Consider the following 13650-nt stretch of genomic DNA (forward strand, 5'->3'; position numbering starts at 1 on the left):
TGTGGTATTATAGGAGTTGAAGAAAGGAAAAGATCGTTATGGACCGTGACTATGAAGGCAGGTTTTTTTAAGAGACATGGTAAATTTTGTTACATAGAGAGAAGGAAGGTGGAAGGGATTTCCAGACAGGAAAAATAATGTTTAGAAAACACGGGACTGGAATATGAAAGGAAGGTTTCAGGGGTCAGTTGAGGAGCTTGACCAATCTGGCAAGATCAGAAGGTTTAAGGAGAGGAGTTGTAAGATGGGAGAGGTTGGTCTAAGCCACATATTAATAGGCATTGAATGCCGAACCAAGGAGTCAGGACTTTTTCCTGTATTATGGGAAGTCTGAAGATGTTTGGTTAGGGAAGTGTTGGGTCATGAAAGCAGTGTTTTAAGAAGATTCTCTGGGGCTGGCCCCGTGGCCGAGTGGTTAAGTTCACGCGCTCCGCTGCAGGCGGCCCAGTGTTTCGTTGGTTCGAATCCTGGGCGCGGACATGGCACTGCTCATCAAACCACGCTGAGGCGGCATCCCACATGCCACAACTAGAATGACCCACAACGAAGAATATACAGCTATGTACTGGGGGGCTTTGGGGAGAAAAAGGAAAAAAATAAAATCTTTAAAAAAAAAAAGAAAAAGAAGATTCTCAACAGCAGTGTGGGGAATGAACTTGAGTGGGATAGAAAGAGAACTGTACAACCAGTTAGCAGGTGATTTAAATAGTCTAGGTGTGAGGGGATGAGGAACTGAATTAGGGTGATGGCGGTAAAATAAAAAGAGATGGGTTCAGTGAGGATTATAAAGGAAACACGAACAGGACTTTGTGACTGACTGGATATAGAGGACAAGAAATAAGGAAGAATCAAATACAGCCTTGAACACGGGTGACAAGATTGACAGAAATAGGACAGAGACGAAAGCCAGTTTGGGGGAGAAGAGGAAAAGCTAAGTGCTAGATGTCCTGAGGTGATACTGGAATTTATAAGTGGACACATCCCATAAGAATTTGGAAATGGGGACTTGTGTTCAAAAGAGAGAAGTCATGAAGTCTTATATAGAGAAGATGATCACTGAAGCCGTGTGATTAAGTTAGTTCACCAGTGGTAACAGCACAGAACTAGACGTGTAGGGGGCTGAGGGCTGAAGCTTGGAGACTGCCCTCGTTTAGAGAGGTAGGAAGAAGAAATGGGGTCAGTAAGGTAGAAAATAAGGAATATCAGAGAAGCAAAGGAACCATCTAATTTATTCCTCCAACAAATGCATTCTCTCCAAGACCATTTGTGTCCCTGATGCAAGGCTAATTAGACATGCCATTAGCCACGAGGGTGTCACATCGCAGAGGTCAAGAGAAGAGAGGGTTCAAGCTGGAGGAATTGGTCAGCAGTATGATTGTACTGGAAAAGTGGAAAATGTCCGTTATATTTAGTAAACGGGTCCTCAGTAACTTTTTGAAAATGATACCTTCAGTTCAGTGGGGGATGGCCATGGGGATATTAAACGCCAGCTTAAAGAGGATTGCGGCATGAGATGCGGGTAAGAAATGGAGACAGTGTGCAGATCACAATTTATATGTCTGGTAATGAAGAAGAGAAATAGGAATGTGGTTTGAGAAGGCAGAGGAGTCAAGCAAAAGATGTGATCATCCTTGTCTGCTTCATTATTTTAGTTGTCCTAAAATATCATTCTCATTCCTTCATGTCCTTAATAGTAGTTTAGCAATTTGTTTCTTAAACTTACTGCTTTGATAATTACCTGTACATTTCACTGAACAATAATAGTATAGCTCCCATTCTTTGAGTGCCTGCTATGTGCCAAGTACTTTGTTTATATTCTATTCATTATCTCATTTAATCCTCAGAATACTAGATTACAACCATACGACCTCTTGGAAGCAAGAAGTTAAATAAATTGCCTATGATCACCTAATTGATAAGCGGCAAAGATGAGATTTGCTCCCAGCTCTGACTCTAAAGCTTTTCTAAGGGACCATGCTAATACCATCCCTGACAGCGGGGCCAGTTATGGGCGTGCAGCCTGTGCAGTCTCCCAGGCCCCTGTGTTTAGAAGGACCTCACACTTGGTTTAATGCTCTATTGTTGCCGTCTTGAAATTCTTAATGATTTTTTAACAAGGGGCCCGATGTTTTCATTTTTGCACTGGGCCCCATAAATTATGGAACCAGATCTGCCTGAAGGTATCCATACTCCCTCCTGAAGCTGGGGAGGCATTTTGTGTGGTGTTCTTTGTCTTGGTCGCATGGCCTAAAGTGCTTGCTGTGTCGTGGTGCATGATCACATTTCCTTGTGCTCCTCTCCTTTTGGACTCCTGAGTCCAGGGGTAAGAAGGGCAATAGGGGGATATTTTGAAGTTCAAGTAGGTATCCAGCCAGTATGAAGAGAATAGAGAGTAAAGAGGCACGGAATTATTTACTCAGATGACTTCTGGAAACTCGACTTTTAACTTTATTGCATAGGGTTACAGTCCTGTTGCTGTTGTTACTCCAGTTTAAATAAGGAATGAGTTCATTGCTATTCCTTGTGTACTCAGATACTCCCATTTGTTTGGGGGAAGCTATGGGGACCATTTTCAACCTCCTGAAACAGAAACTGGGGTTGAGCAGATATAATACAACTTGTCTGCCCTGATATGGTGATGCCACCCCCTCGCCCTCGTCTAGGGAGTCCCCAGCTTTGAGCCACGTGGCCCTGTGTACCACATTTGTCTCGAATGCTCATGTCCCACTCGTGCTTTGTTACCCTCTCTATTCCTTCATCTACCCAGAAGAATCATGAAAACCAGGAAAACTTAAATTTTGATATTGTCTTTCATTTTTGGCTTTACAGTCACTACTTGGAACTGACAACAAATTAAGTTTTTCTGGTTTTCGTGGTTATTGCTCTTTCAAAAACAGCTTCGCTCACCCTCTTGCTCCTCCCATTCCCGGTCTCTCTGGGTAATCGTTTGACCAGGTACTGACCAAGTCTGGACACTAGTTGATCCTGGCTGACCACTTGACCAAGCCCTAACACTAGCCAACCTAGATTTTTTTGTGAAGGAAAGCAGACAAGGCTGAGATCGTGTAGCTTCCTCCCGTTACCTGTGTCATTCCCATTCAAAGTGCTAGTTCTCACTTCCTACTCCCAAGATGGACCAGGTGAGCCTAACAATATGTGAGATTAAGAATGTGAAAAGATTTAGAGTATAACCTATGGTATATGTCATGAAACAGTTTCGTCGGCCAGGTGTTCTCCATGTTCTATTTGTGCTAGTGGTTTAGTCCCCGTAACACACTGTAGTAGTTATCTCTCGCTGTGTAACAAATTACCCCCAAATTTGTCAGCTTAAGACAATGAAGTTCTCTGTCTTCTAAGATTCAGTTCAAGCATTACCTCCCCAAAGCATTTCCCAGCTTGCTTTTAATGAATTAGTATCCTTCCTTTCTGATCTCCCATTTTACTTTAACATCTCATTATAGCACTTACCACATTGTTGGAATTGCTAAGCTTTTCCACATCCTTAGTTTCAGTGCCTAAAACCATTCCTGGAACATGGTAGAAGCTCAATAAATGGTTGTTGAATAAGCTTAAGAATATACCTTTACTTTTTATTCTTTAGAAAACTTAGGTATACTGCAAAGTATCTTGCCTCGTGCCCCATGATAAACATACCCTTCTCCATCTCCCTTTCTACACGCTCGTGTATCATTGTTGAAGGTTGAAATGTAAAGAAACCATTGTATATGTCAACGACTTCTTGACTTGCCAACTCACCTACTCCAGGGAGGACTTGAGCTTGTTTCTATCTGAAAGTCCCTGCTCCATGCGTACTCTGAAACCAATTCCAGCCCTTGTAGGAAATCATATAATGAGCCCCTAGCCCAAAGACACTTGGTTCAATAACACAGCCAACATTGGTTCACTATTCAAATATTGACTACAAACTTGATGGAGGTAGGGTCTGTGTCTGGCTTATTCACTGCTCTATTCCCAGCACTCAGCATTAGTAGATGCTTAATAAATACTTGATGGATGAAGTAATGACACTCCATTCTTGATACTCTTGCCCCATTCCTGTTATCCAAGTCCTGACCTCTGAGCACCTAGAATCTTAGGCCTGCATTCATCGTTTCATGTGGCCCAGACTTTTTGTCTTGGTCCTTGACTCTTCTCTTCCAGCTCCTGATCATAGCCGATCTTTGGGAATTTGTCACCTTGGTTACCAAGAACGAAGGTACCATTTCCTCTCTTGATCTTCTTAAGTAATAATATTGACCAGATGCCCTTAGGAGAATATTCTTTTCTCTGCCTATAACCAGAAACATCCAGCATACATATTAAATGTGTTTTAAAATATTTGAACGGAAACAAATTACATTCAGATTGCAAAAGAAAGTGGACAGGCTCCTTAAGAAGCAAGCTTTGGCCAGAAACCAAGTTCTAAAATTTTGTAAGTCTGTTAAACTGATTAACTTGTAAGCTTCAGCAATTCAATGCAAATTAATTTTTATACCAACCAGGGGATCAATGGAGGGGAGGGAATTAAGTGAGTGTGTAAATATGGTTGCCAGGGAAACTTTTCCTGACAGAAGAGAGAAGCTCACAGGAATTTATACAGGCCCAAGGAAACAATGTAACCTGATCTTTCTCTGTTCTCTTTCTGATGGGGGAAGAAAACGTTGTAGAAACCATGGGTACAGATAAAGGTGGCTTTAGACTTTTCTGGAGACTTGAGGAGCCTCTTGAAGCTGGCCTGAGCAGTAGAGTTCCCCAGGGCAAATATGACTGTTATAAGGCACTCATTCCTTCTGAGGAACCATCTGGAAATGCAGAGCTTCTCTGAATCCATATCTGAAATAGTATTTATCCATTCAACAAATGTTCAGCACTTTCTAAATGGCCCATTGCCCAGAAGGGAATATGATTATAAGAAATTGATAATGATTTGCAGGTACTGTATTACACCTAGTGGATGTTGCTTAAATTTTGTCTAAATTAATTTTTTGAGGAGAGGGGGATATGGACTTAAATATCTAATGCTTTTTTAAAAAATAAAATTCTATTTCTGTAGGAAAAGTATGAACGTAAGAGTATCTTCTGCCACATTTCTATTCTTAGGTCCTCGCTCCTGAAAAAAACCTATCTTGTTGATCCATAAAGCCACACCCCAAGGTGGATGTTCATCTAGTGACAGTGTCATCTGAATTGTAGGTGTAGTGCCAGTGAAGGACAAATCTATCTCCTGGGTGGCTAAAATCACAAGAGACCCTTCATATTTTAACCAAAAGTGATAGATGGTTTGAGGTCTAAAATCTTAGCTGTAAAGTGCATTGGGATCGAAATGTGTAACACTGTCCTGTATCTGACGCCTACCATTCAGTGTCTCCTCTTATACTTTAATGTACTGGAGTTTTGTACTGTGCCTGGTGCCTTTCCCTGGCCTGCAGAGGGGCAGTAGGGGGTAATGGTTAGCAGCAGGGACACCAGAGCCAGACCGCTTGGCTTTCCAGCCCTGCCTCCACCACACCTTAACTGTGACCTTCATAGCCTTCCTCACGTCTTCATCCTCTCTGTGCTGCAGGCTTCTGATGCGTGATGGGGATAATCATAGCACCCACCTCAAAGAATTATAGAATTAAGTAGGTTAATACATGGGGGGTGCACAGTAAGCTCTGCGTCAGTTTTACCTTTTATTATTTCCTGTGAGCTCTTAGATGGTAGGTTGATTCCTTTTGAAGGAAGGGACTGTTGAAATGTATGGAGGTATAATAATTTCCCTAAAGTCATGCACTATTTGGGCTCAGGCTATTTTCATCCTCAAGTTACACTGACGTTTTCCATTCTACTTAGGAAGAGAGAAAGAAAATGAGAATTAGAGCAGGAGAGGAGCTAGGCTTTGGAGTATTTTCAAACGGGTGACTTCACAGAAGATGGTGACACTAAAGCATATGAAAATGAAATTGCTTTCTCCAAGGCAAAATGGGTGTGAGAAATGGTCGGGAATGATCTAAGGTAGGAGCGGGAATAATATAATATAGATGTCATACTGGGTCAGGCCTGTCGTATATCCAGCCCAAAATTCTGTCTCTGATAATGATAAGAAGGGACAAGTGGGGGAGTATTATAGCTGCCATCCATGACAAAATCTTCTAATTAGACGCATGGACCTGCTCATTCCTGTCTTTAGTATCCTGCTGTGTCTCGTTCACCCGAGTATTTAAGCTTTATTTCTATTTTTGGTCTTTACAATCTATTCATTTTATTCAACAAACACTTTTAAAGCTTCAGCGCCCCATGCTAGTAACTAGGGGTGCGAAGATGACTAGAACCGAATCCTGGCACCCCAGAAGTTTATAAAGAAACACAGACATGGAAACATTAGTTATGGTATTGTACTCAGTGCTGTAATAGAAGTATGCTCAAGGTGTTTTGAAAGCTTAGAGGAGGGATCACTTAATTCTGCTCAGAAATGTCACCTTCTGGAGAAAGTGACATTTGAGATGATGACTGAAGGCTAAGGAGGAGCTCCTCAGGCAGTCAATGCACCTCACACAGAAGGAGTAATGTGTGTGAAGATGAGGTGTCTGTGTGTGAGAGCATAGTATATGCAGGGAATTCCGAATAATCTGACATGGCGGGAGCATAACGTGTGAGTGGCAGAAACAAAGCTGAACATAGGCCAGGATCAAGCATGAAAGGCTTGGTTGCCAAGTAAGGAATTTGGGCTTGACGTTGGAGGCCGTGAGGAGCTGTTGAAGCACTTTAGGAGTAACATGATCAGATCCGCCTTTTAGGAGCATCAAACCAGGAGTGAGACCCAAGACAGAATCATGTAATTAGAAGGAGCATCTTGTTGGACTTCTCATCTACTGCTGGTATTTTTACAATTGAATATAGATATTTCTTTTCTTTTTTTTTTTTTGAAGATTGGACCCTGAGCTAACATCTGTTGCCACTCTTACTTTTCTTCTTCTTCTTCTCCCCAAAGCCCCCCAGTACATAGTTGTATATTCTAGCTGTAGGTCCTTCTGGTCGTGCTATGTGGGGCGCTGCCTCCGCATGGCCTGATGAACGGTGACATGTCCCCGCCCAGGATCCAAACCAGCGAAACCCTGGGCCACCAAAGCAGAGCTCACTAACTTAACCACTCGGCCATGGGGAGGCCCCCAAATATGGATATTTCTTCATTCAACCCAGATTGACTGATGACATGCCTGGTCCTGGACTAACTGCTGGAAACACTGAGAGAAACAACCCAAGCAGTTGCTTGACGTGTTTTATTTGTCCCAAGCAAAAGCCGCCTTGACTTTTCAGCTTTCCTCGTCCACCTTCTCTTCCTCGCAGTCCCCATCCCGGTGTTCTGGCTGGTAAAGAGAGCGGGTTTGTTTGCCTCGTCTGTACTCTTCACGGTTTTACTGTCGCTGTCATACCTCATTCCCCTCAGCCTTCGTCTCTCCACAGTGCAAAGTTCTAATCATTTAGTGAATTCCTGTAGAGAACGAGTCTATCCCGTCCCTTTTTTAGACTTCAGCTATTTAAATTCTTAGTTTTCTCTCGCTTCTTCCAAACCTCAAGCACTGTGTGTTTGCGCTCTCAGTCACAGATTAAACTCTTTGGGTCCTACTTCCTGTCCTTTGCAAAGTCCTCACTTTCTCCGTCCTTCTTTCTTGTTTCCCCAAAGATATGCATACCAGAACTGCAGACTGCGTTATCGTCTTTGCTGCTTCTGTGTGCCGTTAGCGCCTTTCACCCAGGAGATCACAGGTCCCGAGGGAAAAGCTCCTCCACCCCTGAAAATAAAGCAATTGAAGATGAAACAACATTTCTGCTGCAATACAATAGAAGAGAGAGTTTCATGAGAAACAGTATTTATTACATAATGACAAACTGTGATTACAATTCATTGAGTCATTATATATGCTAATTGCCATGCTAGAACGTTACATGAGTTCTTCTTTAGTCCTCACTGCGGCTCTGTGAGGTGAGTCCTCTTCATGCTGCCATTTTACAGATGAGGAATCTGGCTCCAAGGGCTGAAATCATTTGTCCGAGGTCACATCACTAATACCTACAAGAGCCAGATCTCGAAGCCAGGCCCGTCTGATCCCAGAAGCAAAGTTCTTTTCTACTGTGTGTTTTCCACCTTCCTTTAGTCGGAACTGCCGTCATCAAATTTAGTTTCTCCCAGTTTTCTTGATTCTTACTAGTCATTTTAGTAAGCTATTTTATTTGGATCACAAGGCACAGTTTAGTTTCAAGTAACACCCTCCCAGAGTTTGTGATGTTTGTCATAATTTTGCAGATTTGAGTTTGCATATTAGCCCTATAGAGGTGTTATAATTTATGTGGATGCTGTGCTTACGGTTTGGGGACCTACCTCCAGGTGAATGGATTGTGCTTTGGAATATGGTTGCATATCCTAAATATTTGTTGTAGAGAAAGCTAAATGTCTTTTTTAAAAATGTTGTTTATGTTGCAATTTCCACACAAGATCAATCTACCCCTAGCGATGAGTGCAGTAGGCTGAGTAATGGCTACCCAAAGATAATTAGGTCCTGAACCCTGGGACCTGTAAGTGTTCCCATATAAGGGAAAAGGGTCTTTGTAGATGTGATTATATTAAGGGTCTTGACATGGGGAGATCATCCTCGATATCTGGGTGGGCCCTAAATCCAATCACAAATGTCACGAGAGAGGCCGAGGGAGATTTGACATACACAGAAGAGGAGGAGGCAATGTAACCACAGAGGCAGAGGTTCCAGTGACGTGGCCACGAGCAAAGGCATGTTGGCAGCTACCAGAACGTGGAAGAATCCTGGAATGGATTCTCCCCAAGAATCTCCAGAGGGAGTACAGCCTTGCCAACCCCTTGATTTCAGCCCAGTGAAACTGACAGTGAACTTCTGGCTTCCAGGACTGTGAGAGAATAAATCTCTGTGGTTTTAAGCCGTGAAATTTGTGGGAATTTGTTATACCAACCACAGGGAACTAATACAATGAGAATATTCACTTCTTAGACTGCTTAGTTCATTTTGAGGACAAATATCAAGACTTAAGAAAGGTAACAACCAACGAATATAGCATGTATGATAATAATAATAATTTCAGCAATCACTTATGTAGTGCTTACTATATGCCAGGCACTATTATAAGCATTTTAAATGGATTTACTCATTCAGTCTTCATAACGACCATATGAAGGGGGTTCTATTATTATATCCATTTATAAATGGGAACTTTGAAGCACAGGGAAGTTAGGCAACTTGGCCAAAGTTATGTAACTAGTAAGTCGTGAGGCCAGGACCTGAACCCAGGCTGTCTGGCTACAAAAGACCCTGCTGTTAAAGACTGTGCCCCATAGAGCTTTGCACTCGGGAGGCACTCCACGAAGGACACTGTGACAATGTCTAAAGGCTTCTCATGCCTCTGGCCACTTCCTCTTCTCCATGTTTTCTGCTGTGGTCAGTGCACTTGTCTTCCTGTACTTGTTGTCCTTTAATATCTTTTAATTTTGTTTAATATCCTTGTGTGGTTTTGGTATCAGAGTAATTTTTGCCTCCTAAAATTAATAGGTAAGAGTTTCCTTTTTCTATCTTCTGAAGAATTCACATAGCATTGGTATTATTTCTTTGTTGAATCTTTGGTACAGTTCACCAGTAAAACCATCTGGGCTTGAAATGTTCTTTGTGGAAAGGTTTTAAGACAAGAATTCAGGTTCTTTAGTAGATGAGGGGCTATTTAGGTTTTCTGTTTCTTCTTGAGTGAGCCTTGATAGCTGTGTCTTTCAAGGAATTTGTCCATTTCATCTAAAAGTTGTTTACTTTATTGGCACAAAGTTGTTCATAATATTATCTTGTTATCCTTTTAACGTCTGTACGATCTCTTTCATTCCTATTATAGGTAATTTGTGTCTTCTCTCTTTTTTTCCTGATCAGTCTGACAAGCAGTTTATCAATTTTATTGATGTTTTCAAAGAACCAGCTTTTCATTTCATTTATTTTTCTCTATAGTTTTTCTGCTTTCTATTTCATTGATTTGCACTGTCATCTTTATCATTTCCTTCCTTTTGCTGACTTTGCATTTCATTTGCTCTTCTTTTCCTAGCTTCTTAGGGTAGAAGCTGAAATTAATAATTTGAGGTCTTTCTTCTTTTCTAATATAGGTGTTTTTAATGCTATAAATTTTCCTCTAAGTACTGCTTTAGCTGTATCCCATAAATTTTTTTTTTTTTAAAGATTTTATTTTTTCCTTTTTCTCCCCAAAGCCTCCCGGTCCATAGTTGTGTATTCTTCGTTGTGGGTTCCTCTAGTTGTGGCATGTGGGACGCTGCCTCAGCGTGGTCTGACGAGCAGTGCCATGTCCGCGCCCAGGATTCGAACCGACGAAACACTGGGCCGCCTGCAGCAGAGCGCGCGAACTTAACCACTCGGCCACGGGGCCAGCCCCTGTATCCCATAAATTTTGATATGTAATGTTTTTGTTTTTATTCGATTCAGAATATTTTCTGATTTCCCTTGTGATTTCTTCTTTGACCCATGAGTTATTATAAAGCCTGTTGTTTTATTTCCAAATATTGTGTTTCCCAATAGCTTCCTGTTACTGATTTCAAATATTACTGTTATGCTCAGAGAGTATCCTTTTTATGATTTCAATTCTTTTAAGTTTATTGAGATTTATTTTATGGTCCAGAATGTATACTGTGTTCTCGTTGGGTGGATTGTTCTATATATTTCAATTAGATTGATGGTCTTTTTCAAGTCTTTTCTATCTTTGTTAATTTTTCTGTCTACTTGTTTTATCAAGTACTAAGAGAGGAGAACTGAAATCTCTAACTATAATTATAAATTTGTTTTTTCCTCTTTTTAGTTCTATCAATTTTTGCTTTATCTGTTTTGAAACTCTGATGTAGGGTGCATACACATTTAGGAGTGTATGTCCTCCTGATGAATTGACACCTTCATCACCATGAAATGTTTTTTGTTTCCCCTGGTAAGATTCCTTGTTCTGAAGTCTACTTTGCCCAATATTGATATGGTCACTACAACTTTCTTATGGTCACTGTTCACATGGTATGTCTTTTCCATGCTTTTACTTTCAAACTATATACATCTTTATTGTGTGTCGGGAAGATTTGCCCTGAGCTAACATCTGTGCCAGTCCTCCTCTACTTTGTATGTGGGATGTCTGTACAGCATGGCTGATGAGTGGAGTAGGTCTGTGCCCGGGATCTGAACCTGTGTACCCAGGCCGCCAAAGCAGAGCGCACGGGACTTTAACCACTCAGCCCCACGGCTGGCCCCCTGTACATCTTTATTTTTAAAGTGGTTTTCTTATAGAATGCATATAGTTATGTCTAGCTTTTTAGTCCAATATGAAAATGTCTGCCTTTTAATTGGGATGTTTAAACAATTTGCATTTATTGTAATTATTGATATGGTTGAGCTTAAATTGAACATCTTGCTATTTGTTTTCTATTTATTCCATCTGTTCTTTGTTCCTCTTCTGCTGAATTTTGGATTATTTGAGTTTCTTACTTATGACTTCCTTTTATTTTCTCTACTGACATATTGCCTATATGTCTTTGTTTTATCTTTTTTTTCTAAGTGCTTTCGTGTTTATCTTATACATCTTTAACTTATCCTTGTTTATCTTCAAATAATATTATATCATTTTGTGTATAGCATAAGAAATTGAGAACTATATACTTCCATTTCTCCCTTATCATATATTTTATTTAATATATTGTTATTTTTGTTTTAAATAATCAATTATCTTTTTAAAGATGTTTTAAAATGAGAAAACATGACTTTTATATTTGCCCGCTTATTTACTGTTTTGGACACTCTTTTGATTCCTTTATGTTTCCACCTTTTATGAATTTTCTTTAGCCTAAAGAAATTCCATTAACATTTTTGGTAGCACAGGTATGCTAGAATTAATTCTTTCGGTGTTTTTCTATTTGAAAAGTTCTATTTTACCTTCATTTTGAGAGATATTTTTACAGAGTAAAGAATTCTAGGTTGATAAATTTTTTCTTCTAGTATGTTAAAGACGTCTATCCATTGCCCACTGGCTTGAATAGTTTATGATGAGAAATCTGCCACAATTCCTGTCTTTGGTCCCTCTATAATGTGTCTTTTCTCTCTGGCTGCTTTTAAGATTTTCTTTTATCCCTTCAGCAATTTGATTAGGATGTTCCTTGGAATCATTTTTTTTTTATATTTATTCTGCTTGTATTTGGGCTCCTTGGACCTGTGGGCTTATAGTTTTCATCAAATTTGGAAAATTTTTAGCCAGTACTTCTTCAAACTTTTTTCTGTCCCTTTCCTCCCTAGATCTTTTTTCTTTCTAGAACTCCAAATTCATGAATGTTAGGTTGCTTCATATTGTCCCACAGGTCACTGATGCTCTATTCATTTTTATTCTGCCCTCTGTCTCTCTCTGCTTTATTTGGATAGTTTCTAGTGCTGTGTCTTCAAGTTCACTGATCTTTTCTTCTAAAGTTCCTAATCTATTGTTAATCTAATTCAGTGTATTTTTAATTTCAGGTGTTATATTTTAGTTTCTAGATGTTTAAGGTTTTTTTTATATCTCCTCTCTCTTCTCCTCATCTTTCTGTTTTCCTTATTTCTTGAACATGTGGAATGTATTTGTTAAAGGTATTTTAATATCCTCGTCTGCTATTTCTTTTATCCCCATCATTTTTGGGTATGTTTTTATTTATATCAGTTAACAAATTTCTTTGCATACCTGGTAAATTTTTTTTTTTTTTTTGGATACTGGACATTGTTAATTTTATGTTCTTGGTCACTAGATTTTGCTTTGGAATGTAGTTTACTGGAATCTGTTTGATCCTTCCAGGAATTACTTTTAAGCTTTGTTATAGTGGGTACAGAGCAGCCTTTATTCTAGGATTAATTTAGCCCCCACTACTTTGGTAGTACCCTTCTGAGGATTCTATCTAATACCTTGTGTATTACAAGGCCTTTCTACTCTGACTGACATGAACACAAACTACTCCTAGCCCTGTGTGAACCCTGGGAATTGTTCTGCCTACTCCTTCAGTCTTGCGTAGTTTCCTCTCATGCATGTGCAAATCTGTACTCAGCCAAAGACTCCAGGGAGGCCTGTCTGGAGATAGAACTGCAGAGTGCATGCTTCTCTCACTCTGTCTCTCTCTCTCGCTCTCTCTCTGTGCAGCACCCTTCTGTCTGGTTCTCTGTCCCACAGATTCTAGCCACTTTGCCCTCCTGGATCTCTGATGTCAGTCTCCTCAGCACAGTGAGACTACTGAGCTCTGTTTGGTTTCCTGTCCCTGCACTGCATCCTGGAATCTGCCTCCAGGAAGTAAGCTGGTACAATCACAGGACTCACTTTGTTTGTTTCTATTTTCTCAGAGATCATAGGCCTGCACTGGCTGTCGATCAGTGTCCGAAGAACATTGCTTTATGTATTTTGTCCAGTTTTTTAGCTGTTTAAGGCAGGAGAGTAAATCTGGTCCCTATTTCTCCAATTTTTAGAAGGTGAGATGTTAGAAGTCTCTAACATCTTCTCTAGGGACCTTACATGTTGTTAGTAGATTCCTTTCCTTAAAGAAACTCTGTCACTTCAGACATGGCTTTTGAATAGTTAAAAATAGATCTGTATTTAAAGTAACAAAGTCACAAA

At 40.3% G+C, this 13650-nt stretch overlaps 1 protein-coding gene and 1 long non-coding RNA gene across 5 annotated transcripts in view; one reads left to right on the forward strand and one right to left on the reverse strand.

Annotated features, from left to right (window-relative positions):
- PHC2 (polyhomeotic homolog 2) overlaps positions 1-13650 on the forward strand; it is a 110485-nt gene that overhangs the window by 3080 nt on the left and 93755 nt on the right. The gene's annotated exons all lie outside the window — the stretch shown is intronic.
- Positions 523-13650, reverse strand: part of LOC123285789 (uncharacterized) — an 83650-nt gene continuing 70522 nt past the window's right edge. Inside the window, exon 3 of the long non-coding RNA XR_006527766.2 lies at positions 523-7772. This is a non-coding gene — a long non-coding RNA (uncharacterized lncRNA). The remainder of the gene's footprint in view (positions 7773-13650) is intronic.

This window comes from Equus asinus, chromosome 5 (genome assembly GCF_041296235.1).
Source record: "Equus asinus isolate D_3611 breed Donkey chromosome 5, EquAss-T2T_v2, whole genome shotgun sequence".
NCBI lineage: Eukaryota > Metazoa > Chordata > Mammalia > Perissodactyla > Equidae > Equus > Equus asinus.